Below are 11,701 nucleotides of genomic sequence, written 5' to 3'. Positions count from 1 at the left end.
ATTCAGAACTCCACATCTCCATATAATTCGCCATTACTTCTTGTACCAAGAAAAAGCACAGAAAACGGAAAGAAATGGCGTTTAGTTGTCGATTTTAGACAGTCTTTTAGTCTTTTTTATTTATTTATTTATTCTTATTTTTCATCTGACCTATGTTGGTCTACATGAAATGTAGTTGAATGGGAAAAGCCCATTTCAGGATATACTTCAGAAGCAATCCTCAAATGGGCGTAAAAACCCATTATCTTTTCATATATTCAGACCTGATTACAATGGATTCAAACTACAATAAAATATAATAACATAGTACACAGCATTACATAAATAAAAAATACAAATATTACAAAAAAATGAATCTTAAAATCTAAGTCAACCTTCTTAGTCTATTTTTGAAAACATCACAAGATACAGAAAAGTCATAATGGCCATAAACACTATTAAAAACATTACAATCGCCCTAATGGGTTCGTTTTGACCGTACTCGGTGCGTTGAAATTCGAGTCTTAAAAAGTTATGCGATCTGAGAATTCTCGGGGGCACATTGACATTTATTTGTGAGAGAATGTCTGGAGCATCTATTTGGCCAGTTAATATCTTCCCAACAAATACTGCTCTAAATGTGTTCTGCCTTTTGGCTAGGGTTTCCATATCGAGCAGACGACAGCGATCGATGTACGGTGGTAGCTCTGTTGGGTTACGCCACGGCAGAGTTCCAAGAGCAAAACGAAGGAATCTTGCCTGCACTGCTTCTATTCGGTTGATCCAAATGCTTGTGTAAGGACACCAAATGGGTGCTGAAGCTTCCAAGACAGATCGCACAAGTGAAAAGTAGAGTACCCGCAAACAATATGGATCAGTGAACTCTTTGGCGATTCTTATAATGAAACCGAGATTTCTATTTGCCTGTGCTGTAACATGAGAGTAATGATTTCTGAATGTCAGTTGTGAGTCCAGAAGTACATCGAGGTCTCTGACAACTGTCATTCTCTCTAGCGATTCCCCGGAAATGGTGTAGTTCCACAGTATTGGATTTTTTCTACGTGTAAAAGATATTATGGAGCATTTGGACACGCTGAGAGCCAGCAAGTTGCGATTACACCAACAACAAGAAGCATCTAAGTGTTTCTGTAGTTCCTTGCAATCTTCTATTGACCGCACAATAAGAAATAGTTTGAGATCATCGGCATATATAAGTCTACACCCAGGAGGTATAACAAAACAAACGTCATTGAAAAACAACGAGAAAAGCAACATACTGGAAGGAAGCCCATTTTCTTTACGTTTCCCGTAAACGAAAGACCAAAACTGCTTTGGATTTTGTTTCAGGTTCGATTGGGTTTGTGCGACGTGTCTTGAATAGAGAAAGCGATTATATGCCTTGTAACTGTTGCTGGCTTCAATAAACTCTCGTTTTGTGAGTGGGTTTCGTCGGCTGGTGTAATGCCGAAGTGCAGCTGCTCGCAGTCTTTTCAGTTTACGTAATTGACGATTGGACCATGCTGGTTTTGGTCGGGGACGTGGTGCGGGAACATGTAGTTTGAAAAGTTGTTTTAGGACCAGTGAAAGTTTTTCTACGGCAACATCTACATCGATCGCGGAATTTAGCAAAGTCTCCCAATCGATTGCCTGCAGTGAGTTCTGGAGCCTATTGAAATCAGTTTTTGAAAAATTGAACTCCCTGACATCTAGCATTTCGTCATAAACAACTAACTGGGGTCAGATCTGCGTTACTAGAAGAGGAGGATGGTGTGCGTCACAAGCAACTAACGGCTCAAGGGCTTCTGAAACGGTGCAGTTAATAGAAGCTTCTTCATTTACGAAAAGGAGATCCAGGGTTCGATTTCGTCTGTTATTTACTGTACACATTTGCAGCATGTTCAATACAGACATTCCGTCCAGTAAGGCAATACTCGCTCTAGAGAAGGTTGATTCAGAAGGGTCTGGGAAGGCATAGCCGGAGGAGGTACTTTTCCACAGAAGTCCAGATTGATTATAATAACCAAACAGTAGATGAGCCGTGTTGGGTTGAATGGAAGTTGCGATGTCAAGTGCTGAGTCTATGTGCTTCTGAATAATATCACTATCACATGCGTTTTTCCGCTTTTCTAAATGTTTAGTGTAGACCGGGCAAAGGACACTCCAAGCAGCGTGATTTGTGTCTATGGTAAGCTTTCTCTTAATGTTGAGATTTTCACAGTTTGCACACTTCTGCGTCTTGGATTTGCATTCTTTCACGGGGTGGTTTTCACTGCAGATTGGGCACTTTGAAGTTTCTGCTTTGCATTCATTGCTCTTGTGGTTGTATCCGCAACATTTAAAGCATCTTGTCACCTGCAGTCCATCAAGCACTCTGCATCGGTCCCACCCGCAATTAAGTTTTTCTTTCTGCATGACCGCAGTGAACGTTTTAGCATCGAGTTCAATGATAGCGCTGCAGTTGTTGAACTGAAATTTCTCATTGCGGTATGCTTTTCGAAGCTTGAAGTGCGTCAGGTTTTCAAAGACGTCGTTTTGGCTCACTAATGTGTCTCTCAGCTCATTTTCATCCAGTACATCACTCATGCCGACTAGTTTGATAGTAGGTCGTAAATTCTCCCTGACGCTGACATCGTATTTGCCGTCCATGTTTTGCTCTACGTGTTTCTTCAACAGCTCAACACTTTCATCATCTTTCAGCGCAATTACAACCTCGCCAATCTTGCCGTTAGTCACTCGTTTTACATTCACACTTCGAGCATCCACTTTCCTTCGCAGCTCAGCACGCGCATCGTCAACCTGTATGCCTTCTTTTGGTCTTATGATGACTACTGGGTCGGGCTTTTGAATGGAATCCTTTCTCTTGATTTGTTCTAGAGTTTTGTTGTCGGTTCGACCTTTCACCGCATCCGCAAAACTTGTTTTTGGCGTTTCGTCGTTGTGGTTTTCACACTCATCCACTTTCCTACGCTTGGCAGATGATCGCGTAAGTATACGTCGAGGCAGCTCATCCTTATCTCCACCAGCGTCAGTAGACCGTTTATTAATTCGCACTATTTCTTCACATACTATCTTTTTCACTGTTTGTTTGAAATTTTTTGCCATTTCCATAACACCCGCGAGGTCATCTAATTTTTTGGCAATTTTTTCTAGTCGTTTTTCACTGTGCCTATCCTCGAACTCATTCAACGCTAGACACGCATCGCACACGAACACGGCATTGTGGATCTTCTGCAATAGCACTATTTCTTCTTCCGTCGCCCCGGGTAGACAACGTACATGGATCGATAATTTACATCGACCGAAGCATTCAACACTTGCATGACCATCTATAATAGGCGTAGCGCACTGAGCACACGGCTGGCTAGAGCTGCCGGGCTCTTTTTCTTCTGCGTTCGTATCCACGGGCATTTGGCCCGGGCAAAAAATGATAACAAAACAGACACTTAGCAGCGATTATGGAGTCTGAAATTTTACAAATATCTCCTTTTCCGAACCACAGATTAACAGCACTTGTTATTTATTGTTGTGGACCCACTTTCTCACTCTACATAAATTAAAAATATGTTTGCACAACCAGACATAAAAATATGTCGATTTGTGATCAAACATAAAAACTAATTGATTACACCGTCAACACAGTAAAAAAGAATTAATTTTAACGGTAATCTATTAATAAATCAAGTATCTCACGAGGTGATTGGCATAATTTGGCTGATCCATCTAGTAAAAATAGGCTGGTCTGTCCAGAAAATATATTCAAAAGAAAAGTTCCATATTGAGAACTGTGATGACGAAGCGCACGCCCGCCAACGGAAATATACAGATTCTCCATGAAATATGAAATTTCATTTTCCATTTAAATTTTCAATAATGTGCTAATGAACATAAGTAAACAATCTTAAGGTTAAGTATTTCTTGATCGATTAGTGATAGAAAAAATGAAATTATTTGATAAATTACATTGTTATACAACGTTCGCACTACCAGTTAAAACGGGTTTTTATGCTATCTTGGTGACATTTTTCTTGTTGCAATTTATTATAACGTGTTATAACTCTGTAGTGTAAACATTGTATTATTAAACCAATTCTGCAGCGTTTTATATTATATAGATGTTTTATGTGAAAAAATGGATTTGTTTCATAATTTAAAACAGATTTATTTTAAAATTTAAATTAGTATACCCAACCGTTCTATTTGTTGTATACTTTAAAACGCGATTAGAACTGTGTTTTAGAGACATAGGGCAGGACAGATACTCTGACTGGATAAACTGGGAAAACAATTTTAAGTCCAGTAACGCTTAAGACATGGCTTGAATTTTAATCGAAAAAGAACACCCGCTTAAACTGCTGCTGGGACGGTTAGTACTGTTTTAAAATTTTCCGTTTTATGCAGTACGAAACAAAAGTGTTTGAAATTAGAAAACAAAAAGTTCTGCTGGGAATGTGATTGTTTCCGATGCAATTACACTCAGGTTTTTTACGCAGGAGATACAGGCCGCGTAAATGGAAACCGCGTAAATTTAAAAATCCGCGTAAAAAAATACAGCGCAAAAAACCGCGTAAAAACCTCAGTAACCCTACTATATAAAATACTACGCTGCTGAACAGTGCAATAACTACAGAAGCACGTTGTCAGATGCCTTACTGGTAAAAAAATATAACCGAAATATGAAACATATGAAAACCAATAGGCTCTTTACCCTACGTAGCTACAAAGCGCCGTATTTTTTTCAACGCAGTACTCTCAAGCAGCACACATAAGTCGCATCCTGCCGTATTGAATTAAATCCAAACCACCCCACCCACCCACTTTGCAAATCATTCTGTGACACCGTACTGGACGCTGGTACCCGAAAAATCCGCACACGGCCACCGCTGCCGAAAATGCTTACCGTCTACCGCTTATTGTAGTGCCCAGACGATGCAGCCATGATCTTACCCGTTTGACATGAGAACAAAAACTGATTCAAACGTGTACGCGTCACCTCTATTTATAAACTAACCGTATATGGTTTAGTCACTTAGGTGTGAGTGTGTGCAAATGCCAACGTTGCCGAAAATCGATAGCGCTTATTGCATCGCCCGGAGACGATGTTGCTCGTATGGGATAAGAGCAACAATTGATTTAAACGGACATGCGTCGCTTCTATTTATGACTTTTCGTGTTTCATTGAGCAACTAAGCTGCCCTCTATTGACGGCTGTGTCTGAGAAATCTGCCTCACGAATGGTAATTTTCCCGTTTTTCGTGCACTTTTTAATTTTACCAATTTCCAAAAATCTACTTTTATTGGGAAGCTATTAAATTATTACCAATATTTAAGTTAGGTGTTTCTGAATCGGTTGGTGTATGAATCTAGTAATATCGGAGTTATAAGCGTGCAAAGCTTACATAGTTTCGTTACATGGGAGATAGTTTAGATTTTAGAATGACACCTAGCCACAGATAGTGGAGTAAGACATTTTTAATGTCCAAATTTCCTCTCCCAAGGATTGACGAAGTTCTCGACCAACTAGACAGAGCTAAGTATTTTACAACGCTTGACCTAGTTCGGGCTTTCACCAAATCGAACTGGAAGATGAATCAAAGCAATATACTGCATTTTCAACAAATTCTGGTCATTATGCATTTCACAGACTACCATTCGGTCTAAATATTTCTCCTAATAGCTTACAGAGGATGATGATCATAGCCTTAAGTGGTATCCCTCCGGAAAGCGCCTTTTTTAAATCGACGATATAATCGTCATTGGTTGCTCAATAAATCACCATTTATCAAATCTTGAAGCAGTATTCGAAGCACTTCGAAAATACAATTTAAAACTTAACCCTAACACGTGTAAATTTTTTTGTCCAGATACAACTTATTTGGCACACTATATCTCTTCCGAAGGAATACAACCAGATAAATCCAAGTACTCAACAATCCAAAGCTTTCCTACACCAACAAATGCTGATGAGGCGATTATTACCGCCATTTTATCCCGTACTTTTCCGACATTGCTGAACTATTATATAAATTATTAAAGAAAAACGTCAAATTCGAATGGAACTCAAATTGTCAAAAAGCATTAAACACATTGAAACAAAAACTTTTATCCCCATCTATTCTGAAATTTCCAGATTTCACGAAAAAATTCATACTGTACACAGACCCATCACAAATAGCTAGTGGTGCTGTACTAGCCCAAACGCATAACGATATCGAACTACCGATTGCCTTTACAAATAAAAAATTTACGAAAGGAGAGAAACACTAGAAAAACTCTAGTAAGAGAACTGCGGAGAGAAAAACAGCATTTTTGGCAACGAATGCCCCGGCATTGTATGGCAACACGTCCAATGTTATAAGGATGGGCAATGTTCGATTGGATTCGTTTTTTGACAGCTAAACGCGAATCCAATCGATCCAAAATGGAGTCTCCGCAATTCTCTTTCTATAGTTTTTCTAAGAAACACAAATCGACCATTGAACAAGAGCTAACTGCTATTCATTAGGCGATTACCCACTTCAAGCCATACCTATACGGTAGGTGGTTTACAGTGAAAACTGACCACTGTCCGCTTGTATATTTGTTCTCCATGAAAAATCCGTCGTCAAAACTGACGCGGATGAGATTCGAAGTAGAAGAATACACTTTCGATATAGAATACGTGAAGGGCAAAGAAAATGTCAGCGCTGAGGCTCTTTCGCGTATCACTATCGATTCGGAAGAACTTAAGAATCTTTCGTGTCAACCAGTTCAAACAATAAATATGACTAAACAGAATAGTTACAAACATATTCAAAGACCATGCACTCATACACTTGCCAACGAGACTGATCACCTCAAAGCATATGAATCAGTAAATAACATAGACGCATTTAATATGCCCAAAGTTATATTCGATTTTGACAAAAATAAACAAAACATTCAAATTTTCCCAAAAGACCTGAAAAGAATTATGACACAAGTGTCATTATTCTACAGAGGTAAAAACATTAACTTACAAAAATGTCTGCAGACGCTAGAAGAATGGCCGTTGTTCGCGCCAGCTCCGGAAAATGCCAGCACATTCCATTACCACCGTGAAACACCTCGAGTCAACATTAGAAACCACTAGAAGCATCGCGTATCACCAGCACCCAATAGTACGGCATGGCAGCACAGCGCTCATTCCTTCTTCTCGCTCGCGCACACTTCCATTCAAGCGCCATGCACCGTTCACAGCAGTGATATATGCTGAAATATTCCAGAGTGTGAGTTTTTAATATATATAAACGACACCGCTTGTTTGTGAGTCAGTTATGTATTTAAATTGCGCGAATAAACTTCGTAGTGAATAAACTAGTGTTTTCCTAAATTCTGATACCGTCTTGTGCCTCTAGTTAACCGCGTGTTTAGTTGGGTAACCAAGCAGGCTGAGCGCACTTGTGGAACCAATCCGCCATGTTTAGGGAAATAAATGTGCAAGTACAATTCCACGACCCAGTGCGTCAGTCCCCGTTTATTTCCCTATGAAGCCGGGCTAGCGCTTCAACATGGTCCTTCGAACCGAATGTGTATCAAAGAGAATGAGTAGAGCTGTCCATCCAACCATCGCCGGCAAGGATTCTGCTGCCAGATACAGGATAATTCTGACCCAGTTATTTTGATACAACCGAAAATGAACAGTAAAGTGAAAAATGAACAGTAAAAAGAGTGTGTAATCTCAGTAAAACTTTAGAGTGAAGATTTTATTAAAGCTACCAGTACACTGTTTGTCATAACGTGAAATATTTGATGAAGCAAAATTTGATCAAATAAACGTGTTTGACAAACAAATTTGACAAGGCCAGTACACGAGATTAACTGTTTAATAAACTTTTTCATCAAATATTTGCATTGATGTGTTACCGGACGTTACGCCTAATATTGTTTGACAAACATAATAAAACAAGTTTTATGGATCAGTACACTGTTTGTCAAATATAGTCAAACCGGCGTATACGTCAAACAAATCGCAATGAGAAAAATTTTTTGTCCTCTTTGAACTTTGAACTTTGAACTTTGAACTTGAGTGCAAACACATGAAATATTTGTGTTAGCGCAGGGATTCCAAATGATTTTCCATAAAATTTGTTTTATTTTTATGAATGGTCGAAGCAACTATATCGCACTCCTTTGTTCGCGATTATACAGAGTGTGATCAAATACAAATTAAATACGCCAAGGTCCCATACAAAAGGGTAATCATTTTATGACTCACCACGCAATCAAATTTGTCTACCATTCGTGTTGACAGGTCGAATAGTATAAGAAAAATTAATTTGGAAGCGCTGTTCGATCAAAGCATGCTGTTCATATATAATTGAAAATTTCATTTTATTTGTTTTCATTTTATAGAGTACTTGGCAATCTGTAACTGCATTTGTGTGTTCAACGATTTGTTTTCTTCCACCAGTCACAGGTGGAGGAAAACGAATCGAAAATAGCTTTTCGGTCGGATTTTTTTATGATGGAACCTGACCAATCGGTATAGACTTATCCAGCTGCATTGGTACTGTGCCGTTTTGACGTTTGGATTGGGAGGAAAATAAACCACTCCTGGGCTTAAGGGAAGGGCGGTAGTATAAAATTGCGAAATCTTGGAGTGCGTATTTCAAACGTCGATATCTACACAGTACGTCTCCTGAAAAAGTTTTACAGCGACACAGAGCATTTCAACACCATTATAAATACTTCAGGCGAGCTATTTCGAACGTTTAAATTGGCTGAGTTTTATATATGTCAGCTGGAGGAAATCAAAACCCCAATTAGTGTGTGTGAATGGAATTGTATAGAACTCTACAGCCACAAGGTCTACCCCAAAAAAGTTTAGGCAGACTTCAATTGGACAAAAAATTATTAGTAAGGGAATTTGAAAAATATTTAATCTTCTTGTATTGTTGGACATACAAAACGGCGATGAACACGGTATGGATTTTAGTTGCATTTCTCACTCACTTGTTTATGTACTTTCTCACATTTACAGTTAAGTGGCCACATTCCTCCCACAGCTCCGACATGTGTGGCTTCTGCGCTGGCCTATGTAGAGCACTCTTTCGGCGCGTGCTTGCCGTTACGGAAGAACGAAAGGAACAAATCAGGTGCACCCTGACAAATTTCTCCATTGCCTCGCTAGTGCAATCTACCTACATTACATGTTACAAACGCCGCCGAACCCTCATACAGCAGCCAATTATTTCCGAAAGCTGCTTTCAGATTCGGCCTAGCGCGGGAGAGGTTAGTACACGAGGACGCGGACGATGAGCGATCAGATATCGAAAACGCAGTGGAAGATGCTGATGAATTAAACATTTTCCTTTGGAACCAAAAACCGAAATGCGCATCAAGGGAGAGAATGGGATGATTTACGTTATTAGGGGTTGGGAGACGAAAAAAATCGGAGAAATGGGCGATTTGCGGGGCAATGGGCAATGGGCGAATACTGCGACCGAGGGTTCACTCAATTCTACAATCTGACGGTGCACCTGCGAACCCAGCACAACCAGATAATGGTATAGGACGCGAAGTCGACGTGCTGCCCGAGCACAAATGTCGAGTATATAGCAAGGTCTACCGACCGGCGAAAAGTTTCCGGCTGCACGAGAAGTTGCATGCCACCGGGAAACTGTTCGATTGTCGCGATTGTGGTAAAAAGTATAACACATATGTGGCCAAATGCAAGGCTTCTAATACCGACGTGAAGGAAAAGATGTACTCTTGTAAAATCTGCAGCCAAACATTCAAGCATCAGCAAAGCGGGGTGTACCACATGAGCAACAAAAACAAACACAAACGGTTCGACAGAGGTTTTGAGAGATCTGGAGACGGACGAAGGAGAGGCGATTTGTCGAAGCTAAAATAAGTTTCCCGTTCCCAAATTGTTAAAGCTACCAAGCACAACACCGGGCAACTTGAGTAATTTGTCCTGAGTATGTTTTTGGCAAGTGGTGAGGATAGTGTACGCGTTTATTGGGTAGTATTTGGCGCACCAACATTAATAGCGTAAATATCCAGCGCCAGACGCAGGGTCCGTTTGATGGATTCGACGGAATCGCTATCGACAGACTCTTCATCATCTCGACTTCCATGAGCTCATTCAGTACTTTATGATAAAATAACAATAGTCAACACAGGCTACGGTCCGACCAGGATGTAGAATTCAACTAGATACATTCGACAATAATACCACGCAAGACTGGCAGTATACTCAACTGCTGTATGCTTTTCAAGAGCAGCTGATTCTTGGTGAACTATTGGAATTCAATTCAGGATTCAAAAGAAATGGAATTTGCTTACTTTTCAGCATGTATCAAACAATCTAATTCAAATAGTTTGTACCTTTCCGATTTATTTGAGGCATGATTTTCCTGGAAAGACAAATACCAACAATATCAAAATAGCGCCAATTTTTTTTAACGTGGCGAATGCATTATTTAAAGTCACGTAAATAAAACAATCAATCAATCAACCGAATTTCAAACCTTAACTTTTTTTCGTTTTGACAACAAATTCTTTCAAAACAAATCAGTTTCGCGTACGGCGTATTTTGCTATCCTGAATGAACACGGCACGTTTGTCAAACTTCTCCATCAACAAGTTTGACAAATTTCTCCATTAACAAGTTTGGCAAACTTCTCCATTAACAAGTTTGACAAACTTCGCCATCGACAAGTTTGACAAACTGCAGCGTTACGCTGTTTGAAGTTTTGACAAACTGGTCAGTACACTGTTTGACAAATAGACAAATAATCGCTTTGACAAACACGAATGAAAAATTTGGCAAACTGTGTTTTTTCAAATATTTGAAGAGCCAGTACACAGCAGTTCAAATTGATTTAACGAAAGATGTCAAATATTTGACGTTATTACAAACAGTGTACTGGTAGCTTAAGTGAATTACCATCGACAAAAATGGATGCAGAACAAAGGAATGTTTTGTGCCATCTTCGGAACCACATCGAAGTAAGAGCGAGGAAAATTATTCACTCTCTTCAGGAAGCCAAAGCAGATCCCTCCAAAATAAGTGCCTCGTTATTGAGGGTGTATAGTAGGGATAGTAGGAAACTGCGACTTTTATCCAACGAGTATTATGTCATCCACAATATGACAGTGACAATAAAATTATTGCCGACAATACTACAACAGCAGGAACAAAAATTGGAAAAGTTTACACATCTTATTTCAGATGCTCTTGATCTTTCAGAGACTCTGCAACATATTCTTAACAGTCCTTCTACTAGAGTTACCCAATTAATACCAAATCAATCCACGTTTATAAGAGAACCATTTTCTATTACACCTCATGATGAATCCAATGATAAGCCTAGTGATACCAGTTTTCAACATTTGTACTGTCCATCTTATCTGCACTCAAGGCCAGCAATGCAAGAAAACGGCCAGTTCGAGCAAATTGAGCAACACCATCAAGAAGAGCCCTACTTCCAACAAACAGAGTTCGTTCCAATCAAAGCGGATTTCCCAGAAGTTACTGACAGCCAAAACGGAACCCAACAGCCGTTGGAGTCTGGACGTGATGCTTCATCGATTTCCTTCAATCCGTCTCGTTCTCAAAAACTTACGAAACTGAAAAAAACGAAAATTCTGGAATGTCCTCCTGAAAATTCTGGAATGTTCTGTTGTCGAAGCTCTCAACCTTCACTAAAAAAATAATCAGTTCAGAGAATACTTCTCAGCCCGGGGGAGTATGCTC

The sequence above is a fragment of the Topomyia yanbarensis genome, chromosome 2, assembly GCF_030247195.1.
Source record: "Topomyia yanbarensis strain Yona2022 chromosome 2, ASM3024719v1, whole genome shotgun sequence".
Lineage (NCBI taxonomy): Eukaryota > Metazoa > Arthropoda > Insecta > Diptera > Culicidae > Topomyia > Topomyia yanbarensis.
Note: the sequence above shows the minus strand (reverse complement) of the source record.